Source organism: Opisthocomus hoazin, chromosome 4 (genome assembly GCF_030867145.1).
Source record: "Opisthocomus hoazin isolate bOpiHoa1 chromosome 4, bOpiHoa1.hap1, whole genome shotgun sequence".
NCBI lineage: Eukaryota > Metazoa > Chordata > Aves > Opisthocomiformes > Opisthocomidae > Opisthocomus > Opisthocomus hoazin.
The window spans coordinates 22,061,107-22,079,181 of NC_134417.1; the positions used below are offsets into that span (position 1 = coordinate 22,061,107).

Consider the following 18,075-nt stretch of genomic DNA (forward strand, 5'->3'; position numbering starts at 1 on the left):
TAAGGTACACAAAGAGATATGAGCAGAGTCACCTTTCCCCCTACTCATTGGACACGTGCTAGACTTTTAACCCTAACACATTTTCATGTGATATAAATACCACCTTGAAAATGCCTTAGTTTTGAAACTAATCTCACTGAAACATCTTGAGCAGATCTTCCATATTTTCCATATTATCAGCAGTCTTAGTTTACCTCTTGAAGGATATGCATAAGTGTGTATAGACATACTGGATGTTTGCATACACTGGCATCAGTCTTGTACAGGATTTCTGGACATAGTTACTCTTCAGTTAAAGCCAGAAAACAGAGACAGTTTACAGATTATTAAAAAAAAAAAAAAAAAAGCAGTCTATCTTACCCAAACTCTGGAGTCTGCCTCCTGTCAGTCAGACAACTTTTGTTGTGTCTCATCTGTCTCATTAGAACATTACAGCTTGAGTTGGTAATGATAACCAGCCTTTCCAAAAATCTGTAGATCTGGGGCAGCAAATCAGGCAAACTTCCCCAAAGTCAAGGACAAAAACATCCAAGCACCATTACTTGCAGCAGCCTATAGATCAATTTTGACTGAAAAACTTCAGGTTTTCACTTTCACAGAGAACGGAGAAATAAAGGGATTTTATTCCAAACCAGATGAAATTGAATTGCAATGTGGGAAATACCGCCATGATATGACCTTACTGTGTAATGCTCTGCATATTTGGAATAGACTCAAGAGTATAAAACCATATTAATTTTTCAGACAGAAGTAATGTTGGTATTCATGGATTATCTTACTGTTCACTACGCTCTGCTGATGATTTTCCAAATGGCTCCAAACTGTCTGAGGAACAACAGCAAGCACATGATGTTTCCGGACTACACAACTTTGCTTCTATAGGAACTCAAGAACTTGTTACTATACCTCCGTTTCTCAGTTCAATTGTCCTTCTCTTGCCTCTCAGACCCTTCATTTTTTCTGTATATGTGTTTTTTTTTAAATTTATCTCCTAGCTGTTGGTTTTAAGGAATGTTTACGCATAGTTCTTTGTGACTTAACAAGTATGTAAATTACATGACTATACAGCATTCACTTTAAGACTCTAAAGCATTTGACGTTTAGTTCTGCTTTTCTTGTAAAGTGAAGACAGAAAAAATGTATAAAAATAGCACCCTACTATTTGACATTTCTATAAGTAAACGTGAATAATATTGTGATTCGCCAAGATTTTAACACCGTAGTTTGAATTCAGATAGAGATGCAAGTGAACCTGTGAATCACCTGTGTGATCCTACATCCCTTATTCAAACAAGCAATCCCTAGATGAAAAGGGGTAGTCTCTGAGAACTCTATTCAGATGAATATGAGTATGCAGAGTGAGAATGTAAGTGACTAGCACAGATGTTTAAAAATGTAAAATGTTAAAAATGTATTACAGACCTTTAATGTATTGCAGGAATAACAATTTCCAAAATGGTAGGTTCTTTTATTATTGTGTTGTTCTGTTTCCAACTCATGTTCATATTCAGCTATTCAGCCAGGATATGACTGCACAATAAAAGGGGTGGGGACACTACAGGAGAAGCAGGACACATCATAGCTAAATGATGTAACAGCCAGGATTTAAATAACAACCGTCTTTTCCTCCATCCATATCCATTATCTTTTTATTAATCTTTAGTCTTATTTAATAGCACAGAATACAGGAAACACAGATGTGGTCTTTTTTTCTTTAAGAGAGTTTAAAAAACTTTGTACTTAACAAAAATCACTATTAAATTCCTCTGTTTCAGTGAGAGAAGGTAAGTACACGGTTATTATTCACAAAGCGCAGCAACAACTGCTGCCATGGCTACAATCCCTAGGAAGAAGTTGTGTTGAACATGTGAAATTATAAAACAGCTTTCAGATTTCAGCTATAATTGCTGCTTTTTAACTTTTCAACAGTGACATCACAACTATGCCAACAATAAATGACTACTGCTGCTTCCATTTTCATCTTAAGTGAGTCAGCACCTCAAGAGCCATAAAATGCCCTAGCACAAAGCATCTGAGGAAGGTACTGAATATTTTTTTACATGGCCAATGATTGTAGATTAAGTCCTTCAGGTAAACTGGTACACACCTATTCAAATCAATGGATTATCTTAGATTGTAGAACCAACTAACAGCAGAATCTGCTCCTTATGGTTCTGGGTGTATGCCTCCTACCTCTCCCAAAGCCACAAACATCTCCAAATCAAACGGAAACAGCAGAACCCTTGACAGGAAAACAGGTGCTGGTGCCCACTGTTAACTCTTTTGTTGTTCAGGGCTGCTTAAATCCTCAGTTTTTAGAGTCACTTAAAAAACCCCCAGTAACTCTTTTAATCAAGTATATTAAATCACCCCATAAAACATTCTGGACTCAGTTTAATCTGAGACACTTGCTGCTTTATCAAAAGCTCTGTTGTGTAACTGGGGACAGATTAGCCTTGTAAACTCTACACACCATAAGATACCATTAAATTGCCTTCTAAAGATGATGTAGCTGAAGCAATGAAAAGACACCGCTTTCTTTTAAGTAGTGACTAGTGATTTTGGAAGCCTTTATTTTACTCAAGGAGGTTCTTATACAGTAAGGTAACACTTGAATGTACAGTGCAATAACTACAATACCAATAGCTTTAGATACATTAAGAGGGCACCCTAGTAACACATTCGAATTTCTGGACAGAAGATCAAGATAACTGATCTGGAAGAGTAAGCAAAACCAATTCTTTATACAGGCAGATTGCAATAGTCTAAAGAACTTGGTTTTGCTCTAACAGGAGAACTCAAAGCTACTTCTCCATTTTAACTACACCATCTCTGCACGTTGCAGAGGAAACATTTATCTTTTGTATTGGCATACAGGTAACAGAGATCAGGTCTGTACTCTACATTTGAGCGAGGATTTATTGTTGGTCTTTGGCCACAAACCTACTCGCAGATAGGAATTAGTACAAAAATAAGGAAGTTGAGCATGATTCTTTGCTGGAAAAAAGAAGCAACAAGAAGCAGGAGGCCACTACCTCTCACAGCTGACTTCTAATGTGTTTTATCACTCCTAAGGCTAACGTGTGCCTGAATGAATGCTTCATCATGAGGTTATGTTAGTGATCTGAATGCAGAAACAAACCTGTCAAAGAGAAGCGACTACAGCCTCTCTATATGAAACTCCAGCATAATGCGTAAGAGCTGTCCTTAAATGACCGGTTATAAACAGGGAAGCAATGCAGCAGGTACTGGCCTCAAGCAGTATTTGTTACCTTTCAGCTGAGAGCAAAGTCTGCCTCCCTGAAGATCTATTCCCTTGGTTTCCTCTTCCCAGCTGAGACTATGCTTGCACTCCTCAAGCACCAAAAAGCACACGAACAATCAGGTAATCAGGTTTCATTCTTGTCCAGAGATTGGACTGGTTACCTGCTAACCACAGAGCCCCAGAAAGATTAAAAACATGCACATTGAGGCACGTAGCTGCCTAAGAAGTACTCTCACTTTCCAGCTGAAAATAAAGTCTGACTGCATCAGCACTACTCTGATGTTCTGTTCATGGGAGCCACATCTGGGATGAGTTTCAGCCATCATTTACTGAGCAGAGAGCAGAAAAGCACATCACACTGTGGTCTCATCTGGATTACAGCAAGTAAGAATGTGGAGATAGCTAAGCAAGGGCTTCCTAAACTAATCTCTCAATGCACTGAAAATCCCATCTTCTCTGATCCAGAAAGACCCTCATGGCTTAAAGACAATTAAATGAGCATGTCATCTTTTCTCTCCATTTAGTTAATTCCCAGTAGTAGTTGTTTACAAATGATTTATAAAGTAGTAACGCCAGATCAACTGATGAGGTGCATCACAACATAGTATATTCCTAAAAGTGACAGTTAATGATGATTATGAATACGTCAGAAAAAAAAATGACGCAGGTAACTGTGGGTTATATCAACGTACAATTGCATATTAAAATAGCTTCTCATTATTAGCAATTCTTCCTGCCATATTTTCAAGTGATCCCAAAATACAACCAAACTTTCTGAGAACCTTGCTCTGCCACTCTCTAGACAGTTGTCCATCTTTGTGAAACCTCTTTTAAATCAGTCACGGCGTTAAATGCGCAGACAGGTACAGTATCAGCATTGTGGTTTGTCTTCCTCTCGTTCTCCTGGTGCAGGTCATCGCTTCTCTCTCCCCTTTGACCCTCCCCTAAAGTAATAACAGCTATGCTTTCTAAGGTGTAACACCAGCTCCTTTACTGATAAATACTGCCTCTGTTAGGCTTCTTTAGTCTACTTTCTAGGCTTGTCTATTTATGAGACTTGATCCACAGTAATGACCGAACCACTGACCATTTGGCAGAGAAGACTTCTTTCACAGGAGGAACTATCTCAGTATATTCCTGCAAGCTTACTGAAAAGTAAGATACTGAGCAGACATGAGGTAGATCCTGCTAATACACCACACTGAGAAGGCATCACTAAAATGTGGAATGCTTACCCCTTAATGGAAGGGGGAAAACCATGCAAGAAATCACAAGAGAGAGACTGTCAGATGGAAAAGAATGCAGAAGCTTGGATCACAAATTAGACATCGCAAAATCCAACCTTGAGAACCAAAGCTATGAAAAATCTGTTCGCTAACCCATGAAACAACCTGGTTTATTGAATCACAGAATTATAGAATCACAGGTTGGAAAAGACCTCTCAGATCATTAAGTCCAACCATCCACCCAACACCACCATGTCTGCTAAACCATATCCCTGAAGTGCCACATCTACACGTTTTTTGAACACTTCCAGGGATGGGGACTCCACCACCTCCCTGGGTAAACTGTTCCAATGCCTGACCACTCTTTCAGTAAAGAAAGTTTTCCTAATATCCAATCTAAACCTCCCTTGATGCAGCTTGAGGCCATTGCCTCTCATCCTATTGCTAGGTATCTGGCAGAAGAGGCCAACACCCACCTCACTACAACCTCCTTCCAGGTAGTGGTAGAGAGCAATAAGGTCCCCCTTCAGCCTCCTCTTCTCCAGACTAAACAGCCCCAGCTCCCTCAGCCACTCCTCGTAAGACTTGTTCTCCAGACCCTTCACGAGCCTCGTTGCCCTTCTCTAGAAACGCTCCAGCACCTCAGTGTCCTTCTTGTAGTAGAGGGGCTCAAAACTGAACACAGTACTCCAGCTGCGGCCTCACCAGCACCGAGCACAGGGGCACAATCACCTCCCTACTCCTGCTGGCCACACTATTCCTGATACCAGCCAGAATGCTGTTGGCCTTCTTGGCCACCTGGGCACACTGATGGCTCATGTTGAGCCGGCTGTTGACCAACACCCCAAGATCTTTTTCCGCTGGACAGCTTTCCAGCCACTCCTCCCCAAGCATTATGTAATGTAATGCAGTTCAGCACAGGACCCATTGGCTTACAACTCCACAGAATAATTGGAAGATTCTGTCCTTACTCAAAACAAGTAGCACTAATACTGTGTCTGGAGTAGTTTATTTAAAATACAGAAACTTTCAAATGTATTTCACCATTTGTATATACATTGACAAGAGTTTTTCAGCACATGATCAATCAAACTGTAGTGCTGGGAAAAAATGAACCAGATCTCTTCATTTTACTATAGGTTCCCTTCTGTTACATTTTACTTCTAATATTATATACTATGCTAATATACTTTAAAAGTCTACATTTCAAAAACACCTTTAGCACCCCATGCTGTCTTAAGCCCAAAGTGCCTCAGAATGTAGTTCTCATCTCCAGAAGGCATTCATATGCATGTACTTCACATTATTGAAAGTGCGTATCTTGGCTGTACCCTCAACTCCTGTGTATAGATACTTACATTAATTGACAGTATTAGGCTGTTCATTGAAACTACTCATGTTTTTGAAGGCCTTTCTACTGTATCACCACCATATGGCAGAAAGAGGCTCTTCTGCATATCAGGATCAAAGCAATTATGCCATACACTAAGAGCTTCTGACCGATGTCAGTACCACGAAGATTATACACCCAACATCTGTGAATTTATTTATATGAAAACCTGGAAATTTCAGTCACAACTGAAAGTCACAATAATTAAAAAGGAACTGAGAGTCTCTGGAGAGGGGCACCTTTGGTACACCAATCCACCGAAGCTTTAAGTAGTAGGTCAAACAAGTATTTCTCTTCTTTCTTACCGCTTATCACAGATTTTATTGTTTTAAAAAAAGAAATATATCAACATATGTCTGTGTCTGGCAAAGTAACAGAACCTTAAACAAACAGATTAAACATGCTTTGGCTACAGGCACTTACAGAATGCTTAAGCATGAGATTTTTTAAGCTTAACAGGGCAGTTTGCACTCCTTAAACCTCCACACAAAATAACAAAAAAGGTATTTTACCCAATGTCTGCATTAGTGTAAATCACAGTTCATTAGACAATAAAAGCCTTTAAGTGTCAGCTACTGACAGTACAGCAAAATTAATACTGGATCACGTTACTATTCTAGCATATGACCGCTTCCATATACGGTCAGGCCAAAAGCCCTCCTCACACCAGATTCACAATTGCACTGTTTATTGTAAGTCCATTCAGGTGCTAACACAGTAAAACCTGGATATTACACATGCATAAAATAAAAACTTTATGGATATTCCTGCTTATGTATTAATTGTCTATAATTGTCATGCCCTTTTCTCTGCCCCTTCTAGGTAATCCACACAAAAATGCATGCAGAATTTTATATTCAATGTCATAATACATATAAAACATTGAAACAAAAAAACATTTTAAAGAAGAAAATCTAATTTAGTAAAACCAACAACAGGATATATACCATAATATTTCAGAGGAAGAAAGAAAATATCTCAGATACATGAAAAAAACCCATACATGTACCTCTCACATTACTCTCTGTTTAAAATCAAATATATTCATAAAAATTTGTAGATACTTGTCTCCTATTGTCATCACACTTCCGTGCAATGATCGGCATTAATTAGACAAATAACAGCAACCAATTTTTAACTACTGCGTTCTTCAATTCGTAGTGCAACGTGCAAAAGACATGGTTCATTAATCTGAGACACAGCTCTACTAGCTGGACAGGCTACAAGTTATTAATTACTCTTTGCTACTGAAATTCAGATTAAAATCATGAAGCTCTGAAAAGAACTCCCATCTCATTTTACTAATTGGCAGTACGTAAAACTACCAAGGAAAGGGAAAGTGCCATTTAAACTGCTGGAAGACCTCACTGACATAACACCTTTTTATTTCTGAAACAGACTGCTTGAGCAGAAAAATAAGACTTTGTATACTGCAGATTTAATTAGATGCCACTGTCCTCTCAGTTACCTACTATAATACTTGGAAGGTGCAGTGGCACGACAAACAAGACTCAAGGCAGAAAAAGAAAAAACCCACCTAGATACACATACGTACATTTTTATACAACTCTTCCAAATTGCATATTTTTAAAAAGGTGGTAAATGTCCATTTTGGCTTCAGCTTAATTTTTCAACACTGCATTTAACATTTAATCATGCTTCTACATTTTCCATCACAGAGATCTAGGGACAGTTTGCAAAAGAAGAATTCTGTGGCAAAACACTGTCTGAAGAGGTTTTGGCTTTTGCTGATCAATCCTCAAGGTGCTGTGTTAAGAGTAAAAGAGATGGAGGACATCGCCAGATTAATGGCTGACTACATGGGGATGATGAGAAGTAGTACATCTTTCCTCTTCAGGTCAAACACCGTCTTTGTCTAAGGAATGACACTATTGCTGTATTGAACAAACAAGACTAGGAAAAGGATTAAGCTGCATAAATCTTCCAAAAGCTAGAAATGCAGACAATGGCAATCTCATAAATGACGGGCTATTCCCATAAAGGTTTTAGAAGGTGGAAAATACACTGCATTGGAATTGGACAAACTATTCCTGATAGGCAGAGCCATATATATGAACAACACAAAATCAAATACTTGCTCTGCATCATGGCAAGGCCTTAAAACTTTGAGGTATTTACTATCAGAGAAATTATAATATAAAGTTCATCATTTGTGGAAAGAACCTGACACGCACACATGAATTTAATCAAGACACTTTTACTAATCACTTTTCAAATTGAAATTGTCATTCCATATTTTCAATTTTCAGAATTTTATCCTTTTTATAACTAAATATAATTTCTAAGGAAAGATTTCCCTCTTGTATTTCTTAGATGTCCTATATGATGTGGGGGGAAAAGCAGGAGGGAAGGTTAAAATCTTAGAAAGTCAATCACAAAAAATCTGCATGTGAGCAATAGGGCTGTATGGCAGTGAGAAGTAAGAGCTACTTTGTACATAAATTTACCATCAGTTGTATTTTTAACCACATTCTTCTGTCAGATAAGTGCTATTCAAGGGCAGCAGACTTTTAAATTACAACTAACCACAAGAAAACTGATTTGTGAAGGTTCATGAACATCAGCTTTTACAAGTAAAAGAATAAAGTTGTTTTTCCTTACTGCGACTAACTTAAAAAGAAACTACTGGAGAGAAGTAAGATAGGCTTCAATTTAGCCGGAGACTTCCACGCTCCTAGCCCATCGATTTGGAGCAATATTAAATCTCCACACTAGTTCATTCCCTTTTTGCGCTAGATGCAGACATGAGAAGTCCTTGGAAGCTTTAAGCCCACCTAAAAGCGCTCTTGCAATAGGAGGAGTAACTAAGCTCTCATGAAATGAAACCTACACACCAAGCTTTCCCACAGACACATCTCATATACGAGCTACCCTTTACTGTATGCATAGTTGACCCTTTTCATCCTCTGAGGCAAACAAACAAATAACCAAAAACCCCCCAAACACAACAACAATATGTTCTAATGCTGTTGGCCTGAATCCCTGCTGGAAATTCTCTCCCATAGCCAGGGATGCCGTTTGTGTCAGTACCATATTTAAACTTCCCACGAGCTACACTATATTCAATAGCCGCAGAATGGCCACCTCGTCTAGAGTACCTGCATTTGGTAAAAGAGCCCAGTAGTGTTGTCTGAACATGGATAAGACGTGATATAGACACAAAACAAAAGACAAAGGAAAGCAAAGAAAATGCAAGACAGGCAATCAGCACTGGGAATCACAGTACATACACAAAGAGCAGCAGCTTCCAAGGTGCAAAACTGAGAGAAATTCACACCAACAAAAGGAATGAAGAGCTGAATAAATAAGAGGTACCATAAATTGGCAGAACTCAAACTGGATTAAGAGTTTTCAAGCACTTACACAGCATAATGCTGAACCTCAATTCAGCCTGTTGTCTACTAGTTTGACCAGAAATGTAGGCACTAGCCTCTGGACAGCCACAGTAGTTGAGTAAAAATCTGTTGAGACTTCCCCCCCCCCCCACCTCTAAACCAAAAAGCAGTCAAGTTTAATCCTGTAATCCTTGCACAGCAACATTTTTAACACCATGCTCCTGAATGTTGTATTAAACTTATAAGGAACTGGATGTTTTGTCCTGTACTTTCTCCTGTTTGCTGTCTGTTCATCTTCTATACAGTTTTATCAAAGAAAAGTAATTTGTTACACATCAGCAGTTTTTAAAAATGGAATTTTTCACAATAGGGTACTTGGACAATTAAACATAAGCCAGATATACTGCCAGTTCCCTGCACTAGATTTTAGGAACTTTTAATACAAATTGAGTGCATATTTTATTGCCAGATCTTGCTTACCACTGCTAAGAAACTCACAACATTCAATCTAATTAAAAATGAAATTGAACCACAATTCCCTAGAAACAAGGGTTGGTTGGACTCAATAAGCTTTACTTAATTTATTTCAGAAACAAAATAATTGAATTGCTTACAGTCCAGAAAAAAATGCTTCATTATTTGATGAGAATATAACACAAAGACTTGCATATTGCTATTGCATTCCTACATTTTCAGGAAATACTACTCACTTTTAAATAAGCATGTAGAGGAGCACTGTGTGTATAGTAAGTGTCATTAAATATTCAGGAAATATTAACAAGAAGCAGCAAACAGACTGGATGAACGTCCAGATGAGCAACCTCCAAAAAGCCAATAGCATTTTCTTGTTCACGCTGAAACTGTTGTTTCTGATTATGTTTATGGTTATTTCAGTCTATGTTTAGACTCTTACAGAGAGAATAGAGCTGAAGATCCGCCATACAAAAAACAACTACACAAAGATATAATTATAATCTTGGTAAATCATCAGGAATAAACTGATTAGACTCTTAGTTATATTTTATGCATTCTACCAAACTTTTAATCCAAACTCCACCAAACAGCCAATACAGTCACAGGCCTGAGTCAAATCTGCCAGTTTCCCCTTACTTCTTTTATTTTCCCCACTATTTATTTCTTTTCTTACCACTAGAAAGACGAGGTAACATCAGCAGATGCAACTTACAGACACTGTTCCCAGCACAGAGCACCTCTCACACAGAAAGCCACGGTGCCAGCTTTACACCCCCATCCCGCACCTCGCGCAGGGCACAAAGCCCACAGCACTTCTCTCTGGCGAGGAGGCTGCAGCTTCACCGTTCCAGCAGCCGTGTCGTTCGCCGCAACCATTTTGGGTGCCTCATCCCAGCTTCAGGGAGCTCCCAGATCTCCACAGCCCATTTCTCCTCGCCACCCTTGAGCCCAGCAGCGAGCTCCCAGCCAGGAGACGCCCCAACCATGACACAACTTACGGCAGGCCAACTTTTAACGTTGGCTTGGTTGCACCCTACAGTACCCGTCTCCACTTCGGATCTCTGCAATGGTGCTGCTGAACTACCCAGGGGCTCGCGCTCAGGGTAGGACGTGCGGCAGGCCATCGCTTCCTTTGCGCTTCGCCATCCTGGGTTTCCACAAGGAAAGCAAACGCGTTCAGACACCACAACCTCCCCACCGCAACCCCCAGCTCCGCAGAGCGCTGTGGCAAATGCGGTTTCCCTCGCGCTGAGCGAGCAGCACTGGCCCTGCGGATTTGCCACGAGGCAGCATGCGGCTGGCGGCGGCTCCTGCCCTAACACCCCCTCACAGGCCCCGCGTCCCCTTCTGGAAGCTTCTCAGTTGCCAGGCAGATTACCTGGGGCAGCACACTTGGCAGGGCTCAGCCAATCCCGCTCGTTCTGGGGGTGGAATGTTTCCTGATTGGTGCTCTCACGATCATCGGCTCCTCCTCCTCCCAGCCCGGGCCAGTAGCTGTAGGGTCTCCCTCAGCCCAGGGTCACCATATTCTTGCTTTAGGAAAATATATTTAGCCTGTGGTGGCTTTTCTCTCCTCGTTTTCTGCTAACCTTAGCAATAATGACACGCCAGCTCCATGCTGTTAAAGCGGGAGAGGTCAGACTGCAGCACCCTCAGCCTTGTGACAGACCGCAGAGCAGGCTCCCACCCCGCGTTAATACACAGGACAGGCCTCAAGCGCCCATCGCATGCAGCAGCAGCTCCTGGCTTTAGCTTTGTAGTTACAAATTGAACCCTGAAGTGTCATCCAAAAGAGAAGTGATTACATCCATGAGTCGTAACACCTTATACTCAGTAAACAGTACCGCAAATAAAGTACAAATAGGTGTACTTAAGGGATTTTACCTGTCGCTACAGTAAGAGCTATTCAATACATAATGTGTCAACTTAAAATTACTGGTGCCTGTCCATTTAACCTTTACCTTCCATCCAAGGCGAATTTGCATTTTTCGTTTTGGAGAATTCTCCATTTTTTAAGGACCAGGTATTCTGAGGAAAATCTCACAATTTCCATGTTTTTCCCTCAAAACATACTGCCAGCTACTCAAACTGAGCCTGACCTACAGCGAGTTAGAGAAGCCACTGTGGGTGGCAGCGGGGGAAATCTGCTCACGTTAGCTTTTCCTCCAGTGGGGAGCTGCTATCCCTTCCGTATCGACTGGGCATGTAACCCACTGCCAGTGGATCGGTATCTGCATCACAGAACAGTCACGTTAAAGCTGGTAACCTGACAGCATGCAGGAAAATTTAAAGATTAAAAATGAATAAACTATAATTTTGTTTTACTGAAACTATTTATTCATTTGTCGTAGATACATTCAACTGAAGTCATAAACCAGACACTCACCTAAATCTGAGTTCTGGCATACTTGTCTCTGATTAAGTAACTGAGTTATCCTCATACTCTGACATGAGTCAAATTTTTTGTTAAATTTAAGGCCATACTCACTACACTTAAGTGTTATCTTAAGTCAGTATCACAGCAGTCTTCGGAAAAAAAAAGAAAATTTAAAAATGCTGAAGTGTGTTACCTAAGTGCTGCCAGCAACCAAACATCAGTGAGGACACATCGGGTTTGTTTTCCCACCTTCAAGCTACAGAGTTGAGCACTCTATTTCTCAGTTACAGGCAGTTCAAATCAGTAACATGGGCATGTGTTTTCAAATGAAGGGAGAAGTAGCCCTTCTGACAGGGAGGGAACAGCTACGTCTCAGTTCACACTGCAAGCAGCAGCCTTCTGAATCCATTCAGGTTACCATAGCCACTGTCCTCTGCCCATAAAGGAAACCCTGACAGCTAAGTAGTGGTGTAAGTCATCTACTGAGAGTACAGGAGAGGATAGCAACTTGTATGTTAAACTCAGGATAGGGATCCTCAAATTCTTATGTTCTATCTGCTATAACATAGTGGCAGGTGGGCTGAAAGACTGAAGAATTAATACAAAACGTACCACACTGCTAGACACGGTAAACAGCAGAGGTCTGTGTGTTGCATGCACCTAAAAGCCAGGAATGTGTCCTCTTTTGTGCATTTGATTTACCTTAGCTGTTTGTTACAAGTCCTCCTGGGGATTCTGGGTGTCATTACCATTATTCATTCCACCTCTGCCTTAATTCCACATAATTGCCTGCATTTATGAATGGTTCCCACAAACAATTCTCCAAACAAGAAAGGCTTTGGAAATTTAACGGCCCCAGACCACCAACCAAAGCAAAAGTACACACAAAAAATGGAGACAACAATATGGAAAAAAAACTTATGTTGTTTCTAAAATTATCAATTAAATAATCATAAAGACTAAGCAAGTAAATAAGCAGAAAAAAAGGGAAATACCTGCTTGCGTATATCCCCCACATTATGCCTCATATGCAATGTAAACTCATAATCTTTGATTCTCTCAACAATCTCTTCTAAACTTACAGGTAGCCTGAATTTGGGATATCCTTGGAGTACCCCGAGTATATATTTTCCAGTACTGACAGTGAAAGTCAGTAATGTTGAAACACAAACAGCCCAAGTCCATCCTACCATCTCCAGGATAAAACTAGGCTTATGACTTTACTAACTCTGTGAGTGTAGATGTTGTATGATATCTATCAAGATATTAGCAGATGTTCTCACAACCCACATAACAATCAGTCATAGATTTTTAATCAAGGCACATTTGCTGCCTCAAATAGTTGCCTCTTAGGACGTCTGTTAAATTGGTAAAATACAACTGCCTTCATTAGACCTCCGCAAAGAAAAATCCTTTTCACTCTTATTATTGTTACAACTATTATCTTGGAAGATTCTATGAAAAGCTGGTCTATTTCTTCTGAAGTACAAAACATGTTCTCTGCTCAACTATTTTCCGAGGTATTACATTGCATCCAGGTTTCATGCTTTTAAAATAATGCCTTGAACATAATATAACAGTCTCTTTAGATATTGTATAACATCGTTATGTATTTTCAAATTTACATATGGTTTAATTTTATGTTTCCAAGTGGAACATGTAATGATAGAGTATGCTGTATGTAAGCCTCAGGCATATCTATATATCAACTAGGAAAACTGCATATTATTAATTGGTTGATAAATATTTTACTTTCATTTATGGAAAAGAGCAGTGTTTAACTACTTGGTTAGCATGTCTTTAAGTAAATCAATACTCACAATGAACTTATTTATCTTCCTTATTAGAAAAACAGTCACAAACCAGGAATGATAAAAGAAATGATCATAAAGAATGTACCCCAGCGTATACAGTTATTTCAAAAACCATAAATATTAAAGAAGTTATTAAAAACCTTAGCAATAAAAGTTCTTTTAAAATTATCAGTACTAGTTTCCACTCCTAAGCTCCTAGAAATCCCAAAATTAAAAATTTGGCTACTTTTCATTTTGTTTCACAACTGACTTTTCAGCAACTAGAATTTTTTCCACACGACCTTATTCATGAACTCTGCTACACAGACATGTCATGAGCGTATCTCCCATATTGAACATCAGGGTCTATAGTGGAATATGTAATAAATCACAGGACCACTTTATGTTTAATTCGGGTACAGAAAAACTGCAGGAAATATCCACAAAAGACACAACACCTGAAAAAGTTAACATTTGCAGCTTTTGTTTCTTCCTAGGTGTGTCCTTTTTTCACTGCTCTCCACTCAGCACATCAGTAAAACACAGCTTTGGCTCTTCCTGTGACCTACTAAATAGCCCATTTCACCAAAATGAAATAGTAGAAAGAGCTACACGAAGGACGTCCAAGGTTGAAGTACTTGATGAGAACAGGGATAGCAGTTGTATTAGTCTGGCAGTCACAAAGCACTACAATTCATTCATTCACCACCAGTTAAAAAAAAAAACAAACAAAAAACCAAACCCAACAACTCCCAGCTCTTCTTCAATAACACTAGTATACAATTAGTTCCAGAACATCAATCCAAAAATTATGTCCTTGCCTTGTCATAAAAAATGGAGTGAAAAACATAAAATGTGAAAAATGTCCGACTTACTGTCATAACGATGTTCTATGGTATGATTAGGAAAATAAGACCCCAATACCAAAACAAGGTCATACAAAAGGTGGCTAAGAAAGATGCGCTAGCAACATTATTGCTCCTTGTCACTCTTCTCAACTAGGTCATGGACAGCAGCCGCAGTAAAGTCGTTTTTGTCTTTCCCTGATAATTTCTGGGGGAAGGCAAGAGAAGACCAAAAGAAAATTGATTCTTTTGAAAAGGTTTTCTTTGAAAAGGTGATTCTGCCCCTCTACTGTGCTCTGAAGAGATCCCCTGGGAGTCCTGCATCTAGCTCTGAAGCCCTCAGCACATGAAGGACATGGACCTGTTGGAGCAGGGCCAGAGGAGGCCACAGCAATGATCCGAGGGCTGGAACCCCTCTGCTGTGAGGAAAGGCTGAGAGAGTCAGGGCTGTTCAGCCTGGAGAAGAGAAGGCTCCAGGGATACCTTACTGCGGCGTTCCAGTACTTAAATGGGGCCTACAAGAAAGATGGAGAAGGAGTTTTTACAAAGGCTTGTAGGGATAGGACAAGGGGTGATGGCTTTAAAATGAAGGAGGGTGGATACAGATTAGACATAAGGAAGAAATTCTTTGCTGTGATGGTGGTGAGGCTCTGGCACAGGTTGCCCAGAGAAGTTGTGGCTGCCCAGTCCCTGGCAGTGTTCAAGGCTAGGGTGGATGGGGCTTGGAGCAACCTGGTCTAGTGTAAGGTATCCCTGCCCTGGCAGGGGGTTTGGAACAAGATGATCTGTGAGGTCCCTTCCAACCCAAACCATGCTATGATTCTATGAAAATATAATTTGAAACCATGTATGTTAAAAGCAAACCGTTCCCTCTGATAGGCCCACTGAAAAGATTCAGCACCACTTACAGCTCCCAGAAGGCCAATGAACTGACTTCTAAATTACATAAACACAGAATGCTGTGGTTAGAAGATTAATAAAAAAGAAATACAATGAAACCCATGATCAACTGATTTCTGTTACATCAGTTTACCCTTGAGACAGAACTTTCAGTAAGTCTTTAAAACATACATAACTTTGCTTGACTTTTTATACAACTAAAACAAACAAAAAACCACCCCAAAATCCCAAATAAAAGCTCAAGCACAACACAATGTTCTGCTGCAAGGCCATGCAGCGAATGAGCAGCCTGACAGAGAAATGAAGACAACATTCATACCTCCCCTGGTGTTTCGCACAGCATAGGAATCTACAGAAAAGCAGGGAATAGTTCCAAGTTCAGACAAGAACTTTTTCATGCAACATCTTTCCAAATGAGGCAAGGAGTGAAAACAGCATAAATAGAAATTTCTGTTGTCACTCATTAATTCTTTTTCTCTGGAGACAAACTGGCAGTGATCACTGATCTTTGTAGTTACTGTTGCTTGCAACTGGTCAAAAAGGTGACAAGAAAACCAGTCCAGAGTTACACAGAAAGCTTGCTCTTGCATCACTTATTAATGCATCTACATCCATTATATTTAGAATATTAATAGTTCCTGAAATCATTACATGTAAGTTCGCATTTATTCTCACTAGCTTTACACCAACATAACACGCTCAATTTTGGTAAACTTAAACTGGTAAGAAACTAAAAGAGTCAGGCTTTGTAACCACTTACGTGTAGAAGAACCAAATTCTCTCAGGAAATGGAAAAATATTTAATGTACATATAAACTTTGTTATTTTCTTCAATAGTAAATGCTAAATATTAATCCTAAACCAGACAAAGTACATAAACAGTAGTCAATCGTAGAAGTAGCGACAACTCAGACCAACAGAGAAACAAATTAATTAATGTCCATCTTTCCAACATGAGCCTATATGCCAATAGGAAACACTGAACAGCTAAGTAGTTCTGTTAAAATACTTAAAGCAGGATGACAGGGGTTTGAAAATCTAATTAACATTCTGATTTTTTGCCAGCATCTACTAAACTGTCCTTTCAGACACAATTTCTGAAGCAAATGATCTGTTCATGTAACATTCCATGAAGATACTGAGTTTAGAAGGCAGCTCTGGCAGTAAAAACATTCTCATTCTGCTTAGCAGTGCGCACCCCATGAGATAATCTTTGATTATTAGAAATTAATTTATGACTTCGAAGTCTGCCTTACAAACATTTATATTAATTTCAGCTCATAGTTACTGATGTTAAGTTGCAGGCTAATCATCTAAGATCTCTGTATCTGAGTACAAGCATTTGTGTAACTTCTTCTGAGTCTTCCCATCTCCGTATAACCCTTCTTTCAGAAGCCATGTCAACAAGTTGGTGATGGACAAACACACCACAAAACAGTGTGCCAAGTCAACAGGTTCTTACTGGTTTCTGGAAAAGTGGATAGGCACAACTTGTTAGAATGAACTTCTTCTTTTACCCCAGCAGGAGAAAGAACTTCTATGACTGACTACAAAATGAGGGCAGAAAGTCTTGAGATAAAACCTTGAAGAGGTCTGCTTTCCAACAACAAGCCTGAATTTTTCTGTTCTTTGGTCCTGGCACCTTCTAAAACGCTTACTGCTGTGTTTTTTTTCTAAAGACCTGAGCAATTTTGATAGAGAACAAAATAGCTGTAATTTTCCAGAAGGCACTGTTAACTAATGATCAGTCTTCTTGGATTAACCTATTTACTCAGCTGGCCTTTCAACAACAAAGTAGTCAATAAAGTTATTTTTATTTCTCTGTTGTATGTAGATTTAATCTGGGGGGGGTGGTGGTGTTAATATTTTTAAGGGAATAAAAGCACTTAAGTCTTGTACGCTGCTTTGAAATGTTTTGATTCTGAAACACAACACTTCAAGAGAGGTATGTTGATATGCTGCTCTCCTAGCAACAGGAAGGCAGCAGAGGTACGCGCTTGAGATCAGAGATCAGCTGACAGTACGAAGGCTGAGAAACCCTCTGAAGCCATTTGCTCAGTTATGCTCACAGTTCTGAATTTACAGATCTGTGATGGAGTCTATCATTTACTCTTGTCTGTTCACATGTAGACTAAAGCTGGAATATTTTGAGGGTAGGTCGTTCTATCCATTTTTAGTCTGTAATAAGTAGTAAAGCATGGCCAGAGTTTTACATGATATCCCTAACGTGAAATTCTATATCAAGAAATCATAGGTATGTACAAAGTGGAACTCACCACCGCAAGATACTGTAGAGGTAAGTATGAACACCCTCAGAATTGGAATACACTAATTCATGGAATATTGATGACAATAATTAAACCAGCCTAGACACATTCTCCACTTCAGGAAGTCACAACACTAACAACTGCCATTTTTGGGAAGGTATATCAAAGAAAAAAATTTGTAC

At 39.5% G+C, this 18,075-nt stretch overlaps 1 protein-coding gene across 3 annotated transcripts in view; it reads right to left on the minus strand.

Moving 5' to 3' along the window:
- NAALADL2 (N-acetylated alpha-linked acidic dipeptidase like 2) overlaps nucleotides 1-18,075 on the minus strand; it is a 505,503-nt gene that overhangs the window by 189,184 nt on the left and 298,244 nt on the right. The gene's annotated exons all lie outside the window — the stretch shown is intronic.